This window comes from Lissotriton helveticus, chromosome 12 (genome assembly GCF_964261635.1).
Source record: "Lissotriton helveticus chromosome 12, aLisHel1.1, whole genome shotgun sequence".
NCBI classification, from domain to species: domain Eukaryota; kingdom Metazoa; phylum Chordata; class Amphibia; order Caudata; family Salamandridae; genus Lissotriton; species Lissotriton helveticus.
In genome coordinates this window covers 162,229,487-162,246,167 of record NC_136073.1, presented here as the reverse complement: position 1 = coordinate 162,246,167, position 16,681 = coordinate 162,229,487, and the positions used below count along the sequence as shown (strand labels likewise).

The 16,681-nt window shown below is 39.0% G+C and overlaps 24 non-coding genes across 24 annotated transcripts; all 24 read right to left on the bottom strand.

Annotated features, from left to right (window-relative positions):
- Positions 1-50: 50 nt before the first annotated feature.
- TRNAS-CGA (transfer RNA serine (anticodon CGA)) lies at positions 51-132 on the bottom strand. The gene has a single exon. It is a non-coding gene; the product is annotated as a tRNA-Ser (tRNA).
- A 623-nt stretch (positions 133-755) lies between these two features.
- TRNAS-UGA (transfer RNA serine (anticodon UGA)) lies at positions 756-837 on the bottom strand. Its single transcript has one exon. It is a non-coding gene; the product is annotated as a tRNA-Ser (tRNA).
- A 624-nt stretch (positions 838-1,461) lies between these two features.
- Positions 1,462-1,543, bottom strand: TRNAS-CGA (transfer RNA serine (anticodon CGA)). The gene has a single exon. It is a non-coding gene; the product is annotated as a tRNA-Ser (tRNA).
- Positions 1,544-2,165: 622 nt separating this feature from the next.
- TRNAS-UGA (transfer RNA serine (anticodon UGA)) lies at positions 2,166-2,247 on the bottom strand. The gene has a single exon. It is a non-coding gene; the product is annotated as a tRNA-Ser (tRNA).
- A 622-nt stretch (positions 2,248-2,869) lies between these two features.
- TRNAS-CGA (transfer RNA serine (anticodon CGA)) lies at positions 2,870-2,951 on the bottom strand. Its single transcript has one exon. It is a non-coding gene; the product is annotated as a tRNA-Ser (tRNA).
- Positions 2,952-3,574: 623 nt separating this feature from the next.
- TRNAS-UGA (transfer RNA serine (anticodon UGA)) lies at positions 3,575-3,656 on the bottom strand. Its single transcript has one exon. It is a non-coding gene; the product is annotated as a tRNA-Ser (tRNA).
- A 624-nt stretch (positions 3,657-4,280) lies between these two features.
- TRNAS-CGA (transfer RNA serine (anticodon CGA)) lies at positions 4,281-4,362 on the bottom strand. Its single transcript has one exon. It is a non-coding gene; the product is annotated as a tRNA-Ser (tRNA).
- Positions 4,363-4,984: 622 nt separating this feature from the next.
- Positions 4,985-5,066, bottom strand: TRNAS-UGA (transfer RNA serine (anticodon UGA)). Its single transcript has one exon. It is a non-coding gene; the product is annotated as a tRNA-Ser (tRNA).
- Positions 5,067-5,690: 624 nt separating this feature from the next.
- Positions 5,691-5,772, bottom strand: TRNAS-CGA (transfer RNA serine (anticodon CGA)). The gene has a single exon. It is a non-coding gene; the product is annotated as a tRNA-Ser (tRNA).
- Positions 5,773-6,395: 623 nt separating this feature from the next.
- Positions 6,396-6,477, bottom strand: TRNAS-UGA (transfer RNA serine (anticodon UGA)). The gene has a single exon. It is a non-coding gene; the product is annotated as a tRNA-Ser (tRNA).
- A 624-nt stretch (positions 6,478-7,101) lies between these two features.
- On the bottom strand, positions 7,102-7,183 carry TRNAS-CGA (transfer RNA serine (anticodon CGA)). The gene has a single exon. It is a non-coding gene; the product is annotated as a tRNA-Ser (tRNA).
- Positions 7,184-7,805: 622 nt separating this feature from the next.
- On the bottom strand, positions 7,806-7,887 carry TRNAS-UGA (transfer RNA serine (anticodon UGA)). Its single transcript has one exon. It is a non-coding gene; the product is annotated as a tRNA-Ser (tRNA).
- Positions 7,888-8,511: 624 nt separating this feature from the next.
- TRNAS-CGA (transfer RNA serine (anticodon CGA)) lies at positions 8,512-8,593 on the bottom strand. Its single transcript has one exon. It is a non-coding gene; the product is annotated as a tRNA-Ser (tRNA).
- Positions 8,594-9,215: 622 nt separating this feature from the next.
- On the bottom strand, positions 9,216-9,297 carry TRNAS-UGA (transfer RNA serine (anticodon UGA)). Its single transcript has one exon. It is a non-coding gene; the product is annotated as a tRNA-Ser (tRNA).
- A 624-nt stretch (positions 9,298-9,921) lies between these two features.
- TRNAS-CGA (transfer RNA serine (anticodon CGA)) lies at positions 9,922-10,003 on the bottom strand. Its single transcript has one exon. It is a non-coding gene; the product is annotated as a tRNA-Ser (tRNA).
- A 623-nt stretch (positions 10,004-10,626) lies between these two features.
- TRNAS-UGA (transfer RNA serine (anticodon UGA)) lies at positions 10,627-10,708 on the bottom strand. The gene has a single exon. It is a non-coding gene; the product is annotated as a tRNA-Ser (tRNA).
- Positions 10,709-11,332: 624 nt separating this feature from the next.
- Positions 11,333-11,414, bottom strand: TRNAS-CGA (transfer RNA serine (anticodon CGA)). The gene has a single exon. It is a non-coding gene; the product is annotated as a tRNA-Ser (tRNA).
- A 622-nt stretch (positions 11,415-12,036) lies between these two features.
- Positions 12,037-12,118, bottom strand: TRNAS-UGA (transfer RNA serine (anticodon UGA)). Its single transcript has one exon. It is a non-coding gene; the product is annotated as a tRNA-Ser (tRNA).
- Positions 12,119-12,740: 622 nt separating this feature from the next.
- Positions 12,741-12,822, bottom strand: TRNAS-UGA (transfer RNA serine (anticodon UGA)). Its single transcript has one exon. It is a non-coding gene; the product is annotated as a tRNA-Ser (tRNA).
- Positions 12,823-13,446: 624 nt separating this feature from the next.
- Positions 13,447-13,528, bottom strand: TRNAS-CGA (transfer RNA serine (anticodon CGA)). The gene has a single exon. It is a non-coding gene; the product is annotated as a tRNA-Ser (tRNA).
- A 624-nt stretch (positions 13,529-14,152) lies between these two features.
- On the bottom strand, positions 14,153-14,234 carry TRNAL-CAA (transfer RNA leucine (anticodon CAA)). The gene has a single exon. It is a non-coding gene; the product is annotated as a tRNA-Leu (tRNA).
- Positions 14,235-14,858: 624 nt separating this feature from the next.
- Positions 14,859-14,940, bottom strand: TRNAS-CGA (transfer RNA serine (anticodon CGA)). The gene has a single exon. It is a non-coding gene; the product is annotated as a tRNA-Ser (tRNA).
- Positions 14,941-15,564: 624 nt separating this feature from the next.
- Positions 15,565-15,646, bottom strand: TRNAS-CGA (transfer RNA serine (anticodon CGA)). Its single transcript has one exon. It is a non-coding gene; the product is annotated as a tRNA-Ser (tRNA).
- A 622-nt stretch (positions 15,647-16,268) lies between these two features.
- Positions 16,269-16,350, bottom strand: TRNAS-UGA (transfer RNA serine (anticodon UGA)). Its single transcript has one exon. It is a non-coding gene; the product is annotated as a tRNA-Ser (tRNA).
- Between the last annotated feature and the right edge of the window lie 331 nt (positions 16,351-16,681).

Sequence of the window (16,681 nt, the reverse complement as noted above, 5' to 3'; positions counted from 1 at the left end):
AAATACTAAAGGATAAATTCTATAATTGTAGCCGAAGACGAAAATACTCTCGTTGTCGGCAGGATTCGAACCTGTGCGGGGAGACCCCAATGGATTTCGAGTCCATCGCCTTAACCACTCGGCCACAACAACTTACTGCAAACTTTGTGCAAATAATCTGTATGAAAGTTTTCAAGGTGTCCCACAGCAAATTCCTGATGTACTGCAATGCACTTTTTAAAAAAATATACAAACAAGCAGGTACAAGGAGCTCAAATGAGATTAATGGCGCCTAAATAGAGCACGTAAAGGAACAGTTACACAGCTAAGAAATGGGAAAGAAAGACTAGGGAAAAAACACAGAAAGAGCCTGTAGATAAAATTATCTTCCTGGGACAGCAGGTTAAGAGAAATCACACAGGGAGCAGTTAAGCTTGTAACACGGGAGAATAAAAAAGAAAATGCACTTTTATGAAGTGTGTTTGCCTAATCCAGCAAGCACTTTTGTTCTATTTCTCTATTTGCTTCTTTTATTGGTAAAGTAAGTTTCAAGTGCACATGCAGGTATGACTGAGAGCCAGGGTATAATATTTTGAAGCGTTTGCACCATCGCTAATGTAGGAAGAGAGGTATGGCAAAGACATGAAAGGGGTAGCAAAAATAAATATGTGAAGAGGCAATAGTGACACCAATATAAGCCACCTATTTATAAAACTGACATGGAAGAAATACTAAAGGTTAACTTCTAAAATTGTAGCCGAAGACGAAAATACTCTCGTTGTCGGCAGGATTCGAACCTGCACGGGGAGACCCCAATGGACTTCAAGTCCATCGCCTTAACCACTCGGCCACAACAACTTACTGTAAGCTTTGTGCAAATAATCTGTATGAAAGTTTTCAAGGTGTCCCACAGCAAATTCCTGATGTTCTGCAATGCACTTTTTAAAAACAATACAAATAAGCAGGTACAAGGAGCTCAAATGAGATTAATGGCGCCTAAATAGAGCACGTAAAGGAACAGTTACACAGCTAAGAAAAGGGAAAGAAAGACTAGGGAAAAAACACAGAAAGAGCCTGTAGATAAAATTATCTTCCTGGGACAGCAGGTTAAGAGAAATTACACAGGGAGCAGTTAAGCTTGTAACACGGGAGAATAAAAAAGAAAATGCAGTTTTATGAAGTGTGCTGGCCTAATCCAGCAAGCACTTTTGTTCTATTTCTCTATTTGCTTCTTTCATTGGTAAAGTAAGTTTCAAGTACACATGCAGGTATGACTGAGAGAGCCAGGGTGTAATATTTTGAAGCGTTTGCACCATCGCTAATGTAGGAAGAGAGGTATAGCAAAGACATGAAAGGGGTAGCAAAAATAAATATGTGAAGAGGCAATAATGACACCAATATAAGCCACCTATTTATAAAACTGACACGGAAGAAATACTAAAGGTTAACTTCTAAAATTGTATCAGAAGACGAAAATGCTCTCGTTGTCGGAAGGATTCGAACCTGCGCAGGGAGACCCCAATGGATTTCGAGTCCATCGCCGTAACCACTCGGCCACAACAACTTACTGTAAGCTTTGTGCAAATAATCTGTATGAAAGTTTTCAAGGTGTCCCACAGCAAATTCCTGATGTTCTGCAATGCACTTTTTAAAAACAATACAAACAAGCAGGTACAAGGAGCTCAAATTAGATTAATGGTGCCTAAATAGAGCACGTAAAGGAACAGTTACACAGCTAAGAAAAGGGAAAGAAAGCCTAGGGAAAAAACACAGAAAGAGCCTGTAGATAAAATTATCTTCCTGGGACAGCAGGTTAAGAGAAATTATACAGGGAGCAGTTAGGCTTGTAACACGGGAGAATAAAAAAGAAAATGCCCTTTTATGAAGTGTGTTTGCCTAATCCAGCAAGCACTTTATTTCTATTTCTCTATTTGCTTCTTTTATTGGTAAAGTAAGTTTCAAGTGCACATGCAGGTATGACTGAGAGCCAGGGTATAATATTTTGAAGCGTTTGCACCATCGCTAATGTAGGAAGAGAGGTATGGCAAAGACATGAAAGGGGTAGCAAAAATAAATATGTGAAGAGGCAATAGTGACACCAATATAAGCCACCTATTTATAAAACTGACATGGAAGAAATACTAAAGGTTAACTTCTAAAATTGTAGCCGAAGACGAAAATACTCTCGTTGTCGGCAGGATTTGAACCTGCGCGGGGAGACCCCAATGGATTTCAAGTCCATAGCCTTAACCACTCGGCCACAACAACTTACTGCAAGCTTTGTGCAAATAATCTGTATGAAAGTTTTCAAGGTGTCCCACAGCAAATTCCTGATGTTCTGCAATGCACTTTTTAAAAACAATACAAAAAAGCAGGTACAAGGAGCTCAAATGAGATTAATAGCGCCTAAATAGAGCACGTAAAGGAACAGTTACACAGCTAAGAAAAGGGAAAGAAAGACTAGGGAAAAACACAGAAAGAGCCTGTAGATAAAATTATCTTCCTGGGACAGCAGGTTAAGAGAAATTACACAGGGAGCAGTTAAGCTTGTAACACGGGGAGAATAAAAAAGAAAATGCAGTTTTATGAAGTGTGTTAGCCTAATCCAGCAAGCACTTTTGTTCTATTTCTCTATTTGCTTCTTTCATTGGTAAAGTAAGTTTCAAGTGCACATGCAGGTATGACTGAGAGCCAGGGTATAATATTTTGAAGCGTTTGCACCATCGCTAATGTAGGAAGAGAGGTATGGCAAAGACATGAAAGGGGTAGCAAAAATAAATATGTGAAGAGGCAATAGTGACACCAATATAAGCCACCTATTTATAAAACTGACATGGAAGAAATACTAAAGGATAAATTCTATAATTGTAGCCGAAGACGAACATACTCTCGTTGTCGGCAGGATTCGAACCTGCGCGGGGAGACCCCAATGGATTTCGAGTCCATCGCCTTAACCACTCGGCCACAACAACTTACTGCAAACTTTGTGCAAATAATCTGTATGAAAGTTTTCAAGGTGTCCCACAGCAAATTCCTGATGTACTGCAATGCACTTTTAAAAAAAATATACAAACAAGCAGGTACAAGGAGCTCAAATGAGATTAATGGCGCCTAAATAGAGCACGTAAAGGAACAGTTACACAGCTAAGAAATGGGAAAGAAAGACTAGGGAAAAAACACAGAAAGAGCCTGTAGATAAAATTATCTTCCTGGGACAGCAGGTTAAGAGAAATCACACAGGGAGCAGTTAAGCTTGTAACACGGGAGAATAAAAAAGAAAATGCACTTTTATGAAGTGTGTTTGCCTAATCCAGCAAGCACTTTTGTTCTATTTCTCTATTTGCTTCTTTTATTGGTAAAGTAAGTTTCAAGTGCACATGCAGGTATGACTGAGAGCCAGGGTATAATATTTTGAAGTGTTTGCACCATCGCTAATGTAGGAAGAGAGGTATGGCAAAGACATGAAAGGGGTAGCAAAAATAAATATGTGAAGAGGCAATAGTGACACCAATATAAGCCACCTATTTATAAAACTGACATGGAAGAAATACTAAAGGTTAACTTCTAAAATTGTAGCCGAAGACGAAAATACTCTCGTTGTCGGCAGGATTCGAACCTGCGCGGGGAGACCCCAATGGACTTCAAGTCCATCGCCTTAACCACTCGTCCACAACAACTTACTGTAAGCTTTGTGCAAATAATCTGTATGAAAGTTTTCAAGGTGTCCCACAGCAAATTCCTGATGTTCTGCAATGCACCTTTTAAAAACAATACAAACAAGCAGGTACAAGGAGCTCAAATGAGATTAATGGCGCCTAAATAGAGCACGTAAAGGAACAGTTACACAGCTAAGAAAAGGGAAAGAAAGACTAGGGAAAAAACACAGAAAGAGCCTGTAGGTAAAATTATCTTCCTGGGACAGCAGGTTAAGAGAAATTACACAGGGAGCAGTTAAGCTTGTAACACGGGAGAATAAAAAAGAAAATGCAGTTTTATGAAGTGTGCTGGCCTAATCCAGCAAGCACTTTTGTTCTATTTCTCTATTTGCTTCTTTCATTGGTAAAGTAAGTTTCAAGTACACATGCAGGTATGACTGAGAGAGCCAGGGTGTAATATTTTGAAGCGTTTGCACCATCGCTAATGTAGGAAGAGAGGTATAGCAAAGACATGAAAGGGGTAGCAAAAATAAATATGTGAAGAGGCAATAATGACACCAATATAAGCCACCTATTTATAAAACTGACACGGAAGAAATACTAAAGGTTAACTTCTAAAATTGTATCAGAAGACGAAAATGCTCTCGTTGTCGGAAGGATTCGAACCTGCACGGGGAGACCCCAATGGATTTCGAGTCCATCGCCTTAACCACTCGGCCACAACAACTTACTGTAAGCTTTGTGCAAATAATCTGTATGAAAGTTTTCAAGGTGTCCCACAGCAAATTCCTGATGTTCTGCAATGCACTTTTTAAAAACAATACAAACAAGCAGGTACAAGGAGCTCAAATTAGATTAATGGTGCCTAAATAGAGCACGTAAAGGAACAGTTACACAGCTAAGAAAAGGGAAAGAAAGCCTAGGGAAAAAACACAGAAAGAGCCTGTAGATAAAATTATCTTCCTGGGACAGCAGGTTAAGAGAAATTATACAGGGAGCAGTTAGGCTTGTAACACGGGAGAATAAAAAAGAAAATGCCCTTTTATGAAGTGTGTTTGCCTAATCCAGCAAGCACTTTATTTCTATTTCTCTATTTGCTTCTTTTATTGGTAAAGTAAGTTTCAAGTGCACATGCAGGTATGACTGAGAGCCAGGGTATAATATTTTGAAGCGTTTGCACCATCGCTAATGTAGGAAGAGAGGTATGGCAAAGACATGAAAGGGGTAGCAAAAATAAATATGTGAAGAGGCAATAGTGACACCAATATAAGCCACCTATTTATAAAACTGACATGGAAGAAATACTAAAGGTTAACTTCTAAAATTGTAGCCGAAGACGAAAATACTCTCGTTGTCGGCAGGATTCGAACCTGCGCGGGGAGACCCCAATGGATTTCAAGTCCATCGCCTTAACCACTCGGCCACAACAACTTACTGTAAGCTGTGTGCAAATAATCTGTATGAAAGTTTTCAAGGTGTCCCACAGCAAATTCCTGATGTTCTGCAATGCACTTTTTAAAAACAATACAAACAAGCAGGTACAAGGAGCTCAAATGAGATTAATGGCGCCTAAATAGAGCACGTAAAGGAACAGGTACACAGCTAAGAAAAGGGAAAGAAAGACTAGGGAAAAAACACAGAAAGAGCCTGTAGATAAAATTATCTTCCTGGGACAGCAGGTTAAGAGAAATTACACAGGGAGCAGTTAAGCTTGTAACACGGGAGAATAAAAAAGAAAATGCAGTTTTATGAAGTGTGTTTGCCTAATCCAGCAAGGACTTTTGTTCTATTTCTCTATTTGCTTCTTTCATTGGTAAAGTAAGTTTCAAGTACACATGCAGGTATGACTGAGAGAGCCAGGGTATAATATTTTTTAAGCGTTTGCACCATCGCTAATGTAGGAAGAGAGGTATAGCAAAGACATGAAAGGGGTAGCAAAAATAAATATGTGAAGAGGCAATAATGGCACCAATATAAGCCACCTATTTATAAAACTGACATGGAAAAATTTTAAAGGTTAACTTCTAAAATTGTATCAGAAGACGAAAATACTCTCGTTGTCGGCAGGATTGGAACCTGCGCGGGGAGACCCCAATGGATTTCGAGTCCATCGCCTTAACCACTTGGCCACAACAACTTACTGTAAGCTTTGTGCAAATAATCTGTATGAAAGTTTTCAAGGTGTCCCACAGCAAATTCCTGATGTACTGCAATGCACTTTTTAAAAAAATATACAAACAAGCAGGTACAAGGAGCTCAAATGAGATTAATGGCGCCTAAATAGAGCACGTAAAGGAACAGTTACACAGCTAAGAAAAGGGAAAGAAAGACTAGGGAAAAAACACAGAAAGAGCCTGTAGATAAAATTATCTTCCTGGGACAGCAGGTTAAGAGAAATCACACAGGGAGCAGTTAAGCTTGTAACACGGGAGAATAAAAAAGAAAATGCACTTTTATGAAGTGTGTTTGCCTAATCCAGCAAGCACTTTTGTTCTATTTCTCTATTTGCTTCTTTCATTGGTAAAGTAAGTTTCAAGTGCACGTGCAGGTGTTACTGAGAGCCAGGGTATAATATTTTGAAGCGTTTGCACCATCGCTAATGTAGGAAGAGAGGTATGGCAAAGACATGAAAGGGGTAGAAAAAATAAATATGTGAAGAGGCAATAGTGACACCAATATAAGCCACCTATTTATAAAACTGACATGGAAGAAATACTAAAGGTTAACTTCTAAAATTGTAGCCGAAGACGAAAATACTCTCGTTGTCGGTAGGATTTGAACCTGCGCGGGGAGACCCCAATGGATTTCAAGTCCATCGCCTTAACCACTCGGCCACAACAACTTACTGCAAGCTTTGTGCAAATAATCTGTATGAAAGTTTTCAAGGTGTCCCACAGCAAATTCCTGATGTTCTGCAATGCACTTTTTAAAAACAATACAAAAAAGCAGGTACAAGGAGCTCAAATGAGATTAATGGCACCTAAATAGAGCACGTAAAGGAACAGTTACACAGCTAAGAAAAGGGAAAGAAAGACTAGGGAAAAAACACAGAAAGAGCCTGTAGATAAAATTATCTTCCTGGGACAGCAGGTTAAGAGAAATTACACAGGGAGCAGTTAAGCTTGTAACACGGGAGAATAAAAAAGAAAATGCAGTTTTATGAAGTGTGCTGGCCTAATCCAGCAAGCACTTTTGTTCTATTTCTCTATTTGCTTCTTTCATTGGTAAAGTAAGTTTCAAGTACACATGCAGGTATGACTGAGAGAGCCAGGGTGTAATATTTTGAAGCGTTTGCACCATCGCTAATGTAGGAAGAGAGGTATAGCAAAGACATGAAAGGGGTAGCAAAAATAAATATGTGAAGAGGCAATAATGACACCAATATAAGCCACCTATTTATAAAACTGACACGGAAGAAATACTAAAGGTTAACTTCTAAAATTGTATCAGAAGACGAAAATACTCTCGTTGTCGGAAGGATTCGAACCTGCGCGGGGAGACCCCAATGGATTTCGAGTCCATCGCCTTAACCACTCGGCCACAACAACTTACTGTGAGCTTTGTGCAAATAATCTGTATGAAAGTTTTCAAGGTGTGCCACAGCAAATTCCTGATGTTCTGCAATGCACTTTTTAAAAACAATACAAACAAGCAGGTACAAGGAGCTCAAATTAGATTAATGGTGCCTAAATAGAGCACGTAAAGGAACAGTTACACAGCTAAGAAAAGGGAAAGAAATCCTAGGGAAAAAACACAGAAAGAGCCTGTAGATAAAATTATCTTCCTGGGACAGCAGGTTAAGAGAAATTATACAGGGAGCAGTTAGGCTTGTAACACGGGAGAATAAAAAAGAAAATGCCCTTTTATGAAGTGTGTTTGCCTAATCCAGCAAGCACTTTATTTCTATTTCTCTATTTGCTTCTTTTATTGGTAAAGTAAGTTTCAAGTGCACATGCAGGTATGACTGAGAGCCAGGGTATAATATTTTGAAGCGTTTGCACCATCGCTAATGTAGGAAGAGAGGTATGGCAAAGACATGAAAGGGGTAGCAAAAATAAATATGTGAAGAGGCAATAGTGACACCAATATAAGCCACCTATTTATAAAACTGACATGGAAGAAATACTAAAGGTTAACTTCTAAAATTGTAGCCGAAGACGAAAATACTCTCGTTGTCGGCAGGATTTGAACCTGCGCGGGGAGACCCCAATGGATTTCAAGTCCATCGCCTTAACCACTCGGCCACAACAACTTACTGCAAGCTTTGTGCAAATAATCTGTATGAAAGTTTTCAAGGTGTCCCACAGCAAATTCCTGATGTTCTGCAATGCACTTTTTAAAAACAATACAAACAAGCAGGTACAAGGAGCTCAAATGAGATTAATGGCGCCTAAATAGAGCACGTAAAGGAACAGTTACACAGCTAAGAAAAGGGAAAGAAAGACTAGGGAAAAAACACAGAAAGAGCCTGTAGATAAAATTATCTTCCTGGGACAGCAGGTTAAGAGAAATTACACAGGGAGCAGTTAAGCTTGTAACACGGGAGAATAAAAAAGAAAATGCAGTTTTATGAAGTGTGCTGGCCTAATCCAGCAAGCACTTTTGTTCTATTTCTCTATTTGCTTCTTTCATTGGTAAAGTAAGTTTCAAGTACACATGCAGGTATGACTGAGAGAGCCAGGGTGTAATATTTTGAAGCGTTTGCACCATCGCTAATGTAGGAAGAGAGGTATAGCAAAGACATGAAAGGGGTAGCAAAAATAAATATGTGAAGAGGCAATAATGACACCAATATAAGCCACCTATTTATAAAACTGACACGGAAGAAATACTAAAGGTTAACTTCTAAAATTGTATCAGAAGACGAAAATGCTCTCGTTGTCGGAAGGATTCGAACCTGCGCGGGGAGACCCCAATGGATTTCGAGTCCATCGCCTTAACCACTCGGCCACAACAACTTACTGTAAGCTTTGTGCAAATAATCTGTATGAAAGTTTTCAAGGTGTCCCACAGCAAATTCCTGATGTTCTGCAATGCACTTTTTAAAAACAATACAAACAAGCAGGTACAAGGAGCTCAAATTAGATTAATGGTGCCTAAATAGAGCACGTAAAGGAACAGTTACACAGCTAAGAAAAGGGAAAGAAAGCCTAGGGAAAAAACACAGAAAGAGCCTGTAGATAAAATTATCTTCCTGGGACAGCAGGTTAAGAGAAATTATACAGGGAGCAGTTAGGCTTGTAACACGGGAGAATAAAAAAGAAAATGCCCTTTTATGAAGTGTGTTTGCCTAATCCAGCAAGCACTTTATTTCTATTTCTCTATTTGCTTCTTTTATTGGTAAAGTAAGTTTCAAGTGCACATGCAGGTATGACTGAGAGCCAGGGTATAATATTTTGAAGCGTTTGCACCATCGCTAATGTAGGAAGAGAGGTATGGCAAAGACATGAAAGGGGTAGCAAAAATAAATATGTGAAGAGGCAATAGTGACACCAATATAAGCCACCTATTTATAAAACTGACATGGAAGAAATACTAAAGGTTAACTTCTAAAATTGTAGCCGAAGACGAAAATACTCTCGTTGTCGGCAGGATTCGAACCTGCGCGGGGAGACCCCAATGGATTTCAAGTCCATCGCCTTAACCACTCGGCCACAACAACTTACTGTAAGCTTTGTGCAAATAATCTGTATGAAAGTTTTCAAGGTGTCCCACAGCAAATTCCTGATGTTCTGCAATGCACTTTTTAAAAACAATACAAACAAGCAGGTACAAGGAGCTCAAATGAGATTAATGGCGCCTAAATAGAGCACGTAAAGGAACAGGTACACAGCTAAGAAAAGGGAAAGAAAGACTAGGGAAAAAACACAGAAAGAGCCTGTAGATAAAATTATCTTCCTGGGACAGCAGGTTAAGAGAAATTACACAGGGAGCAGTTAAGCTTGTAACACGGGAGAATAAAAAAGAAAATGCAGTTTTATGAAGTGTGTTTGCCTAATCCAGCAAGGACTTTTGTTCTATTTCTCTATTTGCTTCTTTCATTGGTAAAGTAAGTTTCAAGTACACATGCAGGTATGACTGAGAGAGCCAGGGTATAATATTTTTTAAGCGTTTGCACCATCGCTAATGTAGGAAGAGAGGTATAGCAAAGACATGAAAGGGGTAGCAAAAATAAATATGTGAAGAGGCAATAATGGCACCAATATAAGCCACCTATTTATAAAACTGACATGGAAAAATTTTAAAGGTTAACTTCTAAAATTGTATCAGAAGACGAAAATACTCTCGTTGTCGGCAGGATTGGAACCTGTGCGGGGAGACCCCAATGGATTTCGAGTCCATCGCCTTAACCACTCGGCCACAACAACTTACTGTAAGCTTTGTGCAAATAATCTGTATGAAAGTTTTCAAGGTGTCCCACAGCAAATTCCTGATGTACTGCAATGCACTTTTTAAAAAAATATACAAACAAGCAGGTACAAGGAGCTCAAATGAGATTAATGGCGCCTAAATAGAGCACGTAAAGGAACAGTTACACAGCTAAGAAAAGGGAAAGAAAGACTAGGGAAAAAACACAGAAAGAGCCTGTAGATAAAATTATCTTCCTGGGACAGCAGGTTAAGAGAAATCACACAGGGAGCAGTTAAGCTTGTAACACGGGAGAATAAAAAAGAAAATGCACTTTTATGAAGTGTGTTTGCCTAATCCAGCAAGCACTTTTGTTCTATTTCTCTATTTGCTTCTTTCATTGGTAAAGTAAGTTTCAAGTGCACATGCAGGTATGACTGAGAGCCAGGGTATAATATTTTGAAGCGTTTGCACCATCGCTAATGTAGGAAGAGAGGTATGGCAAAGACATGAAAGGGGTAGAAAAAATAAATATGTGAAGAGGCAATAGTGACACCAATATAAGCCACCTATTTATAAAACTGACATGGAAGAAATACTAAAGGTTAACTTCTAAAATTGTAGCCGAAGACGAAAATACTCTCGTTGTCGGCAGGATTTGAACCTGCGCGGGGAGACCCCAATGGATTTCAAGTCCATCGCCTTAACCACTCGGCCACAACAACTTACTGCAAGCTTTGTGCAAATAATCTGTATGAAAGTTTTCAAGGTGTCCCACAGCAAATTCCTGATGTTCTGCAATGCACTTTTTAAAAACAATACAAAAAAGCAGGTACAAGGAGCTCAAATGAGATTAATGGCACCTAAATAGAGCACGTAAAGGAACAGTTACACAGCTAAGAAAAGGGAAAGAAAGACTAGGGAAAAAACACAGAAAGAGCCTGTAGATAAAATTATCTTCCTGGGACAGCAGGTTAAGAGAAATTACACAGGGAGCAGTTAAGCTTGTAACACGGGAGAATAAAAAAGAAAATGCAGTTTTATGAAGTGTGCTGGCCTAATCCAGCAAGCACTTTTGTTCTATTTCTCTATTTGCTTCTTTCATTGGTAAAGTAAGTTTCAAGTACACATGCAGGTATGACTGAGAGAGCCAGGGTGTAATATTTTGAAGCGTTTGCACCATCGCTAATGTAGGAAGAGAGGTATAGCAAAGACATGAAAGGGGTAGCAAAAATAAATATGTGAAGAGGCAATAATGACACCAATATAAGCCACCTATTTATAAAACTGACACGGAAGAAATACTAAAGGTTAACTTCTAAAATTGTATCAGAAGACGAAAATACTCTCGTTGTCGGAAGGATTCGAACCTGCGCGGGGAGACCCCAATGGATTTCGAGTCCATCGCCTTAACCACTCGGCCACAACAACTTACTGTGAGCTTTGTGCAAATAATCTGTATGAAAGTTTTCAAGGTGTGCCACAGCAAATTCCTGATGTTCTGCAATGCACTTTTTAAAAACAATACAAACAAGCAGGTACAAGGAGCTCAAAAAAGATTAATGGTGCCTAAATAGAGCACGTAAAGGAACAGTTACACAGCTAAGAAAAGGGAAAGAAATCCTAGGGAAAAAACACAGAAAGAGCCTGTAGATAAAATTATCTTCCTGGGACAGCAGGTTAAGAGAAATTATACAGGGAGCAGTTAGGCTTGTAACACGGGAGAATAAAAAAGAAAATGCCCTTTTATGAAGTGTGTTTGCCTAATCCAGCAAGCACTTTATTTCTATTTCTCTATTTGCTTCTTTTATTGGTAAAGTAAGTTTCAAGTGCACATGCAGGTATGACTGAGAGCCAGGGTATAATATTTTGAAGCGTTTGCACCATCGCTAATGTAGGAAGAGAGGTATGGCAAAGACATGAAAGGGGTAGCAAAAATAAATATGTGAAGAGGCAATAGTGACACCAATATAAGCCACCTATTTATAAAACTGACATGGAAGAAATACTAAAGGTTAACTTCTAAAATTGTAGCCGAAGACGAAAATACTCTCGTTGTCGGCAGGATTTGAACCTGCGCGGGGAGACCCCAATGGATTTCAAGTCCATCGCCTTAACCACTCGGCCACAACAACTTACTGCAAGCTTTGTGCAAATAATCTGTATGAAAGTTTTCAAGGTGTCCCACAGCAAATTCATGATGTTCTGCAATGCACTTTTTAAAAACAATACAAAAAAGCAGGTACAAGGAGCTCAAATGAGATTAATGGCACCTAAATAGAGCACGTAAAGGAACAGTTACACAGCTAAGAAAAGGGAAAGAAAGACTAGGGAAAAAACACAGAAAGAGCCTGTAGATAAAATTATCTTCCTGGGACAGCAGGTTAAGAGAAATTACACAGGGAGCAGTTAAGCTTGTAACACGGGAGAATAAAAAAGAAAATGCAGTTTTATGAAGTGTGCTGGCCTAATCCAGCAAGCACTTTATTTCTATTTCTCTATTTGCTTCTTTTATTGGTAAAGTAAGTTTCAAGTGCACATGCAGGTATGACTGAGAGCCAGGGTATAATATTTTGAAGCGTTTGCACCATCGCTAATGTAGGAAGAGAGGTATGGCAAAGACATGAAAGGGGTAGCAAAAATAAATATGTGAAGAGGCAATAGTGACACCAATATAAGCCACCTATTTATAAAACTTACATGGAAGAAATACTAAAGGTTAACTTCTAAAATTGTAGCCGAAGACGAAAATACTCTCATTGTCGGCAGGATTTGAACCTGCGCGGGGAGACCCCAATGGATTTCAAGTCCATCGCCTTAACCACTCGGCCACAACAACTTACTGCAAGCTTTGTGCAAATAATCTGTATGAAAGTTTTCAAGGTGTCCCACAGCAAATTCCTGATGTTCTGCAATGCACTTTTTAAAAACAATACAAAAAAGCAGGTACAAGGAGCTCAAATGAGATTAATGGCGCCTAAATAGAGCACGTAAAGGAACAGTTACACAGCTAAGAAAAGGGAAAGAAAGACTAGGGAAAAAACACAGAAAGAGCCTGTAGATAAAATTATCTTCCTGGGACAGCAGGTTAAGAGAAATTACACAGGGAGCAGTTAAGCTTGTAACACGGGAGAATAAAAAAGAAAATGCAGTTTTATGAAGTGTGTTTGCCTAATCCAGCAAGCACTTTTGTTCTATTTCTCTATTTGCTTCTTTCATTGGTAAAGTAAGTTTCAAGTACACATGCAGGTATGACTGAGAAAGCCAGGGTATAATATTTTGAATCGTTTGCACCATCGCTAATGTAGGAAGAGAGGTATAGCAAAGACATGACAGGGGTAGCAAAAATAAATATGTGAAGAGGCAATACTGACACCAATATAAACCACCTATTTATAAAACTGACATGGAAGAAATACTAAAGGTTAACTTCTAAAATTGTAGCCGAAGACGAAAATACTCTCGTTGTCAGCAGGATTCGAACCTGCGCGGGGAGAGCCCAATGGATTTCGAGTCCAACCCCTTAACCACTCGGCCACAACAACTTACTGTAAGCTTTGTGCAAATAATCTGTATGAAAGTTTTCAAGGTGTCCCACAGCAAATTCCTGATGTTCTGCAATGCACTTTTTAAAAACAATACAAACAAGCAGGTACAAGGAGCTCAAATGAGATTAATGGCGCCTAAGTACAGCACGTAAAGGGACAGTTACATAGCTAAGAAAAGGGAATGAAAGACTAGGGAAAAAACACAGAAAGAGCCTGTAGATAAAATTATCTTCCTGGGACAGCAGGTTAAGAGAAATTACACAGGGAGCAGTTAAGCTTGTAACACGGGAGAATAAAAAAGAAAATGCAGTTTTATGAAGTGTGTTTGCCTAATCCAGCAAGCACTTTTGTTCTATTTCTCTATTTGCTTCTTTCATTGGTAAAGTAAGTTTCAAGTACACATGCAGGTATGACTGAGAGAGCCAGGGTATAATATTTTGAAGCGTTTGCACCATCACTAATGTAGGAAGAGAGGTATAGCAAAGACATGAAAGGGGTAGCAAAAATAAATATGTGAAGAGGCAATAGTGACAAGAATATAAGCCACCTATTTATAAAACTGACATGGAAGAAATACTAAAGGTTAACTTCTAAAATTGTAGCCGAAGACGAAAATACTCTCGTTGTCAGCAGGATTCGAACCTGCACAGGGAGACGCCAATGGATTTTGAGTCCATCGCCTTAACCACTCGGCCACAACAACTTAATGTAAGCTTTGTGCAAATAATCTGTATGAAAGTTTTCAAGGTGTCCCACAGCAAATTCCTGATGTTCTGCAATGCACTTTTTAAAAACAATACAAACAAGCAGGTACAAGGAGCTCAAATGAGATTAATGGCGCCTAAATAGAGCACGTAAAGGAACAGTTACACAGCTAAGAAAAGGGAAAGAAAGACTAGGGAAAAAACACAGAAAGAGCCTGTAGATAAAATTATCTTCCTGGGACAGCAGGTTAAGAGAAATTACACAGGGAGCAGTTAAGCTTGTAACACGGGAGAATAAAAAAGAAAATGCAGTTTTATGAAGTGTGCTGGCCTAATCCAGCAAGCACTTTTGTTCTATTTCTCTATTTGCTTCTTTCATTGGTAAAGTAAGTTTCAAGTACACATGCAGGTATGACTGAGAGAGCCAGGGTATAATATTTTGAAGCGTTTGCACCATCGCTAATGTAGGAAGAGAGGTATAGCAAAGACATGAAAGGGGTAGCAAAAATAAATATGTGAAGAGGCAATAATGACACCAATATAAGCCACCTATTTATAAAACTGACATGGAAGAAATACTAAAGGTTAACCTCTAAAATTGTATCAGAAGACGAAAATACTCTCGTTGTCAGAAGGATTCAAATCTGCGCGGGGAGACCCCAATGGATTTCGAGTCCATCGCCTTAACCACTCGGCCACAACAACTTACTGTATGCTTTGTGCAAATAATCTGTATGAAAGTTTTCAAGGTGTCCCACAGCAAATTCCTGATGTTCTGCAATGCACTTTTTAAAAACAATACAAACAAGCAGGTACAAGGAGCTCAAATTAGATTAATGGCGCCTAAATAGAGCACGTAAAGGAACAGTTACACAGCTAAGAAAAGGGAAAGAAAGACTAGGGAAAAAACACAGAAAGAGCCTGTAGATAAAATTATCTTCCTGGGACAGCAGGTTAAGAGAAATTACACAGGGAGCAGTTAAGCTTGTAACACGAGAGAATAAAAAAGAAAATGCACTTTTATTAAGTGTGTTTGCCTAATCCAGCAAGCACGTTTGTTCTATTTCTCTATTTGCTTCTTTTATTGGTAAAGTAAGTTTCAAGTGCACATGCAGGTATGACTGAGAGAGCAAGGGTATAATAATTTGAAGCGTTTGCACCATCGCTAATGTAGGAAGAGAGGTATAGCAAAGACATGAAAGGGGTAGCAAAAATAAATATGTGAAGAGGCAATAATGACACCAATATAAGCCACCTATTTATAAAACTGACACGGAAGAAATACTAAAGGTTAACTTCTAAAATTGTATCAGAAGACGAAAATACTCTCGTTGTCGGAAGGATTCGAACCTGCGCGGGGAGACCCCAATGGATTTCGAGTCCATCGCCTTAACCACTCGGCCACAACAACTTACTGTGAGCTTTGTGCAAATAATCTGTATGAAAGTTTTCAAGGTGTCCCACAGCAAATTCCTGATGTTCTGCAATGCACTTTTTAAAAACAATACAAACAAGCAGGTACAAGGAGCTCAAATTAGATTAATGGTGCCTAAATAGAGCACGTAAAGGAACAGTTACACAGCTAAGAAAAGGGAAAGAAATCCTAGGGAAAAAACACAGAAAGAGCCTGTAGATAAAATTATCTTCCTGGGACAGCAGGTTAAGAGAAATTATACAGGGAGCAGTTAGGCTTGTAACACGGGAGAATAAAAAAGAAAATGCCCTTTTATGAAGTGTGTTTGCCTAATCCAGCAAGCACTTTATTTCTATTTCTCTATTTGCTTCTTTTATTGGTAAAGTAAGTTTCAAGTGCACATGCAGGTATGACTGAGAGCCAGGGTATAATATTTTGAAGCGTTTGCACCATCGCTAATGTAGGAAGAGAGGTATGGCAAAGACATGAAAGGGGTAGCAAAAATAAATATGTGAAGAGGCAATAGTGACAGCAATATAAGCCACCTATTTATAAAACTGACATGGAAGAAATACTAAAGGTTAACTTCTAAAATTGTAGCCGAAGACGAAAATACTCTCGTTGTCGGCAGGATTTGAACCTGCGCGGGGAGACCCCAATGGATTTCAAGTCCATCGCCTTAACCACTCGGCCACAACAACTTACTGCAAGCTTTGTGCAAATAATCTGTATGAAAGTTTTCAAGGTGTCCCACAGCAAATTCATGATGTTCTGCAATGCACTTTTTAAAAACAATACAAAAAAGCAGGTACAAGGAGCTCAAATGAGATTAATGGCACCTAAATAGAGCACGTAAAGGAACAGTTACACAGCTAAGAAAAGGGAAAGAAAGACTAGGGAAAAAACACAGAAAGAGCCTGTAGATAAAATTATCTTCCTGGGACAGCAGGTTAAGAGAAATTACACAGGGAGCAGTTAAGCTTGTAACACGGGAGAATAAAAAAGAAAATGCAGTTTTATGAAGTGTGCTGG